This window comes from Micropterus dolomieu, linkage group LG18 (genome assembly GCF_021292245.1).
Source record: "Micropterus dolomieu isolate WLL.071019.BEF.003 ecotype Adirondacks linkage group LG18, ASM2129224v1, whole genome shotgun sequence".
Classification (NCBI taxonomy): domain Eukaryota; kingdom Metazoa; phylum Chordata; class Actinopteri; order Centrarchiformes; family Centrarchidae; genus Micropterus; species Micropterus dolomieu.
Genome location: NC_060167.1, coordinates 4,055,255 through 4,064,329, shown reverse-complemented (window position 1 = coordinate 4,064,329; position 9,075 = coordinate 4,055,255). Strand labels below are relative to the sequence as shown.

General features: G+C 40.0%; 1 protein-coding gene across 4 annotated transcripts in view; it reads left to right on the top strand.

The window, feature by feature from the left end:
* Nucleotides 1-9,075, top strand: part of LOC123987296 (butyrophilin-like protein 1) — a 208,732-nt gene that overhangs the window by 14,106 nt on the left and 185,551 nt on the right. The gene's annotated exons all lie outside the window — the stretch shown is intronic.

The following is a 9,075-nucleotide window of genomic DNA, read 5'->3' as shown; positions in this document are numbered from 1 at the left end:
CTTAAGCCTACTCTTAAATGTGGAGATGGTGTCTGCCTCCTGAACCCAAACTGGAACCTGGTTCCACAGGAGAGGAGCTTGATAGCTGAACGCTCTGGCTCCTAGTCTACTTTTGGAGACTCTAGGAACCACAAGTAACCCTGCATTCTGGGAGCGCAGTGCTCTGGTGGGGTAGTAAGGTACTATGAGCTCTTTAAGATAAGATGGTGCCTGACCATTAAGAGCTTTGTAGGTAAGAAGAATGATTTTAAATTCTATTCTGGATTTTACTGGAAGCCAATGCAAAGAAGCTAAAACAGGAGAAATATGATCTCTTTTCCTGGTTCCTGTCAGAACACGTGCTGCAGCATTCTGGATCAGCTGAAGAGTCTTAACGGACTTTTTCAGCCTGATAATAAAGACAGATTGATCATATCTAGTAAAGAAGTGCTGACTAAGTGTAAAACATCTTTAAGCAGTCTGGTTGGGACGGGGTCTAAGAGGCAGGTTGATGGTTTAGATGAAGAAATCATTGAAGTTAGTTGTTGAAGATCGATGAGAGCAAAGCGGACTGAATATAAATCTGTTTCTAAGGTTCCTGAGTTTGAAGGTGAATCGGTGCCAGTTGAGGACGTGATGACTAGAGGTCGACCGATATGGTTTTTTTCACGCCGATGCCGATACCGATCTTTTGAAATCCGGGTCGGCCGATGGCCGATTAATGCTGCTGATTTATTTTGGCCGATATTTGCTTGGTTTTTAACCTCTATTTGAAAGATAAAATGTAAAAGAAATGATAATTACTTAACATAGACAAACTTTCTCAACAAAAACATTTATTGAACAATGAACAATCTGCATTCTGCACTTATAAATAAAAAATGTATAATGTAAAAAAACATAAATAAATTGTATAAATGTAAAAAAAAATATATTAAATAAACAAAACGGGTAAGAAGAAAATAAACTGTCAAATATACTTTTGAATGAACGCGTTCATAATTTGGGCGAACGTGAACTGAACGTACTGTATTACTGCCTGATGAACGTTACTGTGAACGCGGCTCTCTGTCAGTTTAACTTCGTACCATAGGGTGCCAGATTTCTATAGAGCCTTCCAGGCGAAAACCCGGCTAAAACGCATGTAAACAGGCCTTAATATGTAGCGAAAAAACACCCAATCTGGCAACACCAGCCAGCAGTGTTGCGCCGCGTCCGCCGTCGACAAAGCAGCGAGCGTCGAGGACGCGTACGATCATTTAAACGGATTTTATGAGGAGAAAGCGAACTTTCCCAACACTGCTAACGGTATGTAAAGCGATGTTTCTGTTATTCTAACGTCCGTTTTCTGAGCATCCAAGAGAAGCACTGGCATAACAGTAGCACCGAACTGAAGCACAGAAATCCGCGTTGATATTCGGTGCGGTAGATAAAAGTCGTTAAGGTTCCAGTGCCGTATCAGCACCGGGTCTGTCTGTAGCTACCCGTTAGCAAAGCAAAGCCAGTCTGTCACTAGACTATAGTGCGTTGGTCTCTTTTTTATTACTTATTTCTCTGCATTGAGTGACAACCATCTCAAATATAAGACACACAAACAGAACAAATAAAAGTCTCAGATTCACTCTGTAATTGCAAAATTATTGCTTACTTATTGTGACATGATAGCAACTCTTCTGTGATAATGCAACTTCAACTACGATCCAAATTAGCCGAATGTCATGTGTCTTATAAAGGTTTTTTCTCGAAGTTGGCAGTAACATATCAAAAGTTTTTAATTAAATATAAAGGAGTAATAAGAATTGAATCCTTACCGTTTGCTCCTTAGGCACTGGATGAGGTCTGCTGCTCACAACAACACTAGGCTGCCCAAAGATGCGCCTGCCTAATAATCGGCTTGATATACTTGGATATTGGCCGATGCCGATTATGTTAAAAAATGCCACAAATCGTCCGATTAATCGTCCGACCTCTAGTGATGACTGTCCTCACTCTGATTTCTGAATCTGAGCAGGAATCATCCTCCTCTGAGTCTGAAAGCAGGAGTTCACAAATGTTCACCGCTTCCCACATTTACCAACATTCGGCTTGTGGTTTGTATTAAAAGCTTCACTGTGCAGCTCACTGAAGCAGGTGGGCTGATTCAACCAATCACAGGTGCTGTATGATAAAAGCATAAGGCTGCAGCTCAGAGGACACAAGATGGCAGCATAGTTTGATTATCCAGCTGTTTTTATTTACAGTCAGATGTGTGATTCTGCCTGCAGCTCCAGCAGAGTGTGTTCAGCTTTAAGAGTTGGAGCTTGGGCAGCAGTCAGTGCTGGAAGAAGTACTCAGACTCTTTACTGAAGGAAAAGTAGCAACACCACAACGTACAAATACTCTGTTATAAGTAAAAGTCCTGCTTTCAAAAGTCTACAAGAGGAAAAGTATAGAAGTATCAGTTAAATGTACTTAAAGTAGAAAAGTATTATAAAAAAGTTATATATTTTAAGTCATTCACATGTTTGCAAGATCAAAGTATCTAGCAACTATATCTGTCTGATAAATGTAGTGAAGTATAAAGTAACTTAAATGTACTTAAAGTAGCAGAAGTGATGCGTTTATCACATGTTCACGTTCATTTATATAGCACATTTAAAAACAGCCCCGGTTGACCAAAGTGCTTTCCAGCAAATATACACGACAACAAATATACACGACAACAACAGAAGAAAAGGTCGATGATGTCGCCTCTGTTTGAAGGCCGGTGAATAGAGGTGGGTCTTTAGCAACGACTTGAACGTGTCGGCGGTCCGAGCAGTTCAGCAGGTAAAGTGTTCCAAAGATCAGGAGCAGCCGCTGAAAAGGCTCGCTCACCTTTAGTCTTTAACCTGGAGCTGGGGACATCAGGGAGCATCTGATTGGATGACCTCAGTGCTGAGTGCAAGATCACACCCAGATTCTTGGTGAACGGACGACGATACGTTCCTAAAGAACCAACAGCAGCTACACGAGCACTTAAACCATCAGGACGACCGAACGCAACAACCTCAGTCTTACTTTCATTGAGACAGAGTGTAAAATAAAAAGGTCGTGCCTCTGAGCGTGCTCTCTCCTCACATCTCTGTGCATGTGCACCCAGTGTGCCCACTTTGGCCACGCCCCCAAAGCGCAGCAGTGAGTGAGGCGTGCAGACGACAGCTGGGCTCCACTTCACAGACTGCAGTGTTTTCTGATGGGCAGCTGAGAGTTTATTGTTGATGTCGTGTTGAACGCCGTTAATGTTTATATTTAGTGGGTTTAGAGAGTTAGTAGTTGTGTTCTGTGGACGTGACGCTGTGCGAGCTCTGTTAACGCTGTTTCTGCGTTCTTTATGGTTCTGTTCTCTGTATATTGTTTATACTCGTGCTCATTGTTAGTGATTGTTACGGTGACTGTCATGCACGTGTTACACAATACCTGTTTGCTAATCATTAACTGATAGCTCATTATATTCTAGCTGTTATTGGCCGTTATTGTTGCTCAGTGTGCGAGCTGTTCTGTAGATGTCTATGTCTAGCTTGGGTTTGTTTTTACTGTAACTTACCTGTATCTAATCAGTCTGTACTGCTGTGCTTTGTTGTTACAGAACCACTCTCACACCTTGTATCTGCTTTTATAGATACAGATAAACGGTCTCTTTGACAATCTCAAATTCTTTATAAACTCTCACCTGAGCACAAAATAGCGTCCTGACCCGACAACCTGAAGCGATTGCTGTCACGCCTGTTGATCCACCACATACACATTCTCTCTCTCTCACACAGAGAAAGTTCTGATCCAACTTCAGATCTCTCAGGCAGTTAAGCAGGGACTGAATTGAGGCTTTGTCATTGGGTTTTACAGCCAAATAGATTTGTACATCATCTGCAAAACAATGAAAGGAGATATTGTGTACTTGAAAATGGACCCCAATGGCGGCGCGTAGAGTGAAAAAAGCATGGGGCCCCCAATATATGGACTCTTGGGGGACCCCACAAGAAAGAGGGGCAGCAGAAAACTCAGCGAGGTGAACAGAGGAACTCCTGTCAGCGAGTCGGGATAAAAGAACGGAGTGGTTAACCATATCAAAGCACTAAATCAGCTAAAAGAAAATCATTGAAACTCTTCACAGAGCAGTTTCAGTACCGTGACGGGGCTTAAATCCAGACTGGAATTTTTCATAAATACTAAAATCATGTAAAAATGACTGAAGGTGATTAAAAAAACCTCTCTCTCCAAGACTTTTGACAAAAAGAGAAGCTGGTCTGAAATTAGAGAGAATCTAAGTATCCAGATTCTTCTTTTTTTAAACGCTGTCGCACATTAAACAGCTGGAACTCACCCTGAGCTGAGAGATGTATTAACCGAGGACACAATGCTCGACCCTGCAGCGTTAAAAACATCTTTAAAGAAGCGTGCAGGAAAACTGTCAGTTTGTTAGTTTAACTAGAAAGAAGGGGGAATGTAACTTGGCTCAAACTGCAGGAAGACGGCTGGGCTGACAGGGCGGGACAGAGGGGCCTCTGGGAAACGTAGTGGGTGAAAAGCTAAGCAGCGAATTTATTAATAAAACATTTCAGAAAGTTTTCACATTAAATTATAAACGGCACAACTCGGTCTGATTCACGAGGGTTAACAAGAGAGGCCAACAGATTTTACTGCTCTGTGGTATTTACATCATGTGTCCCTCAATATTTAGAACGAGACTTGAAGTTTATCCTTTTTCCACTTTCTCTCAGATATTCTTCAGGCACGTCTGAGAGAGCAGGTAGTTTCATTCAGCCGAGACTCTGAAAGTGGTTTAGAGCGTTTTTCCCTCAGTGGAGCAAAACAGTCCAATAACTCAGTTCAAGTAAAATATAAAAGGCAAAATAAAATTTTTACACTCGCTTGAGGTGGATTTTGCCTTTGTCAAAAAACAGTTAATGCTCTAAACGGGAGATGGAAACACTTTTTCCGAATAAGTTCTGATGTAGTGAACTTGTAACTCACATCTGATCAGCTGTTTCTGCTGTCGGCGTCTTGCCAGATATTCCCATAATGTGCGGAGACCTGGCTGGTAGCAGTTTGCCCGCTTGAGACACATTCCTGAGGACCTCTCTCCGTTTTTCTCAGATCAGTGGTCCTCAGGTTCACGTGACTGGTTTTGTTTCTGGTTTGGAGCCGAGACGTCTTGTTTATTACAGCCATGGGTAACGTCAACAGCTGACGTAACTACGCTTGCTGTAGCCTGGTTTATTCGCTCCAAACAGCTGATGGAAATGCTCATATTTCACATTTTCTTTTTTTTATCTTTTTTACCACATTACAAAAGTCTGCTTAAAATTTGCACGACAGTTAGACAGAAACATGGCTAGTGAGTCTTTAAAAGCAGCAGAAAACTGTGAGGCAGTTAAAGGGTTAATTGCACGCAGGAGCACAGGTAGAAAAACTACGAACAGGGAAAGTAAATAAGACGAGTAAAAGATCTGAAATTAATGTGTCACATATTTCACTAATAGTTAAACCGTACGACAGCACGAGGTCCAAAATATGTCCTTTTTCACGGGCCGGTGACAGTATGTAAAATCAAAGTAACTACATCTGTCTCATAAATGTAGTGAAGTAGAAGTATAAAGTAGCATAAGTTGGAAATATTCAAGTAAAAGTACCTCAAACTTGTCCTGTCACTGCTCAGTGAAACATAAACGTATCTCAGCCTCATGTTTAGCTGGATGTTTAATGTTTCCTGTTAACAAAGCTTATCGTTTTCTTTGTGACGATCAACATCTATGATTATGTAGCATGTCTAAACTACCTATGAATTTTAATAAATTTGAGAATTAATACCCAATTATGAATTTTAATATTCAGAAAATATCAATCCATAAAAGCTCTCATTTCGAAAGGGGCACCACCGGAGTTGTTATTAACCTAGAGTCTCCGGACCTCTAGGTAGCTTTTAATAATTATACAATTATTCACCAGTGATCAGTTAATAATCGCTTAATTATCTTAAATCAATCAGTCAGTCTCATATCTAAAGGATATGAGACTGATAATACAGACAATTCCTTGGTTACAGTGAATTTATTAACTAACTAAGGTGATATAAAAAGGTGGTTAAATACATCAGAGAAATAGTCAAAGGAGGGGGCAAGCCGGGCGCGTGCCGAAGCGCCGTTTAGGAGGGAAGCGTCCAGAGAGCAGGGCGAAGAGGAAGAGGGAAGAAGAGCGAACGACGTCGTGTGTCGCTCTTTTGTTGTCTGGGGCGTGGTTCCCCAGAGGGCAGTCCTGCGTTCCCGCAGGGCGGGGCGTTTCCGGTTTCCCGAGGGACTGTCTTTCTAAACTTTTAATATGTCCATAAAAGAAAAAAGAAAATCTATTTGCATGTATTATAATCAAATATTTCCCACAATCAAACCTCACTGTTCAAACGGTTGTACCGTTCTAAGTTTAAGCATTTGGTAACAGGAAACAATTGTCAAATTATTGGTCATGATAAATGAGTGACATTTATACATTAATGGCATTTCCGACGATGGTATGTAATACTTATTTCGTCCACTTGGGGGAGCTCAGGTTACATGAGGAAAGCTTAGATTAATCCAAGATCATCTCTCCTTAGGAACTGGGGAATTTAGTTATTTAGCCTTAAATTCAAGCTGGCGATTAATAACGTGTAGTATGACATTTATCATCGTTTCTAAAGGAATTGTGTGAGAAAGTATTGTGAACAAATATTGGTTACACATAAGATGAAGAAGTGTCCTTAATCTTGCTGAAAATTAAAACACTGCAAAAGTAACTTATTTAGATTCTTTTCAGCATTAATATCAACAACAGATATCAACAACATAACTACTCAAATAGAGGCAAACGTAATCAAGTAACTAAAAGATTATTTAATTAAACAGGTAATGCTTTGAGTCTTTGGAGACTGCAGTCTTTGTTTACATAAATTCTGCTCAGGAATAGCACTTAGTGAAAGCGACCTTTCCACCCCCCTTTCTTTTGGGGTCTCTTCAGCCGTCTGTAGAGGGTTGATAATCAAAACCCCCTGCTTCTCTCTGGGAGAGAAAAGAGGAGTTGAGTCTCTAAATTATTTAATATAAAATGCACAAATCCACAATGTTGGTTCACTATAATTAAACACTAACACTACATGTGCTGTACATGATAAGCAGTTATACATTCTCAGTGTTACATTTACATTTTAGAAACACGTTTCAGAGGAAAATGTTAAGAACAGAAATTATGAACATTGAGAAGTGTTGTGAAACTCATAGTATTAACAATGTAATATAACACATGCTATTTACATTACATATTAAAAAACTTATTTTGATACCCAGCTCTTGTCAACATGAATCCTTCACTGCACAGACTGAAGGTCAGTCCTGATCCAAGTCCCTCCTTTGACCTTGGCCTGGTTATATTTATGTTTATATGTGATTATTAAATGATGTTGGTTTATATGAGTTACACCACAAACTAATTCTCACATCCAGGTGAGTTTGTTGTTAGAAATATTACCACAAACTAACTACAATGTGTAACTGTAGTTTAACTGATCGAGACAACTGACAAAACCAGCTTGTTACAGAAAACACGACATGTGACCTGCTCAGAGTAAAACAGGTTTTAGATCATTATCAGACACGACGCTGGTGTAAGAGGAAGTTCACTAGTGTTCAAGCTCCACCTGTGATAATGAAAACATGAATCACCAAAGATCATCACACATTTTAACTCTCTCTGACTAAATGTGCATTAAAATTTTAAAGATGCAAATTACTTTAAGTTCTGTTAAATTATGTTTTACAGTATAATATTTTGCTAAAATAAGTTATTATAATAAGGATATTTCTCACTCTGAACTGCTTGAATTCATATTATTCTAAAACTAATACAACACTAACTCTCCTTCACACACAAACCCAGTAACAGATTTACAAATGAGGGAGATTTAGAGACTGAAATCATCAGAATCTGTGACATTTTTGTGACATGAAGAAAAAAAGAGGATAACAAATGAATTAATAACTCGTGTATCACCAAAATATACTGAGGATCTGAAACATGTCTTAGCTGAGAGAGTAATTTATTGATCATTGTTGCAAATTGCAGTTACTCATGAATCAAATAAACAACACAAGGAAACTCAGAGACGTAGAGAAGATTTTAGTCATTTTATTATTATATTTTAACTAAAAACTGAACTGAAACTAAAAACTAGGACCAGAATTTAACTCTAAATATAAACAGTGGTAGTTCCTGGTAATAATTTGACACCATGGAGGCAGATAAAGGCTTTGGAAGTGCAGTTTTTACTGGACAGTGTGAACTTGGACCCGTCGCAGTGAAGGTTTCAGATGACAAACATGTTTGAATGTAGCTTCTTTACAATTTATTCTCTGCAGTAGGTTTGACTACAAGTAGAACTAACTTAAAACTCAGCATCAGGTTCTGACTTAAAATAAAAGAAAGATGAAAACAGGGAAACTGTCCTCACTCTGATTTCTGAATCTGAGCAGGAATCATCCTCCTCTGAGTCTGAAAGCAGGAGTTCACAAATGTTCACCGCTTCCCACATTTACCAACATTCGGCTTGTGGTTTGTATTAAAAGCTTCACTGTGCAGCTCACTGAAGCAGGTGGGCTGATTCAACCAATCACACGTGCTGTATGATAAAAGCATAAGGCTGCAGCTCAGAGGACACAAGATGGCAGCATAGTTTGATTATCCAGCTGTTTTTATTTACAGTCAGATGTGTGATTCTGCCTGCAGCTCCAGCAGAGTGTGTTCAGCTTTAAGAGTTGGAGCTTGGGCAGCAGTCAGTGCTGGAAGAAGTACTCAGACTCTTTACTGAATCAACACTCGCTGTAACAGCAGCTGTGATAAAATCCAGATGTGGTTCTGAGCCGTAATCCAGAGTCCACGGTGGCCTCGGCTCAGGGTGCAGAGAAGCTCTGCTGTAGACAGATCGCCTCACACGTTTGCAGATCTCAGCACAGCGGGAGTTTAGCAACAGTCACATGTAAACAGGCTGAAGTAGAGGCGGCAGGACAGAGATTCAAACCTTCTTCCTACTGATGAGCAGCACGTCTCAGAAAG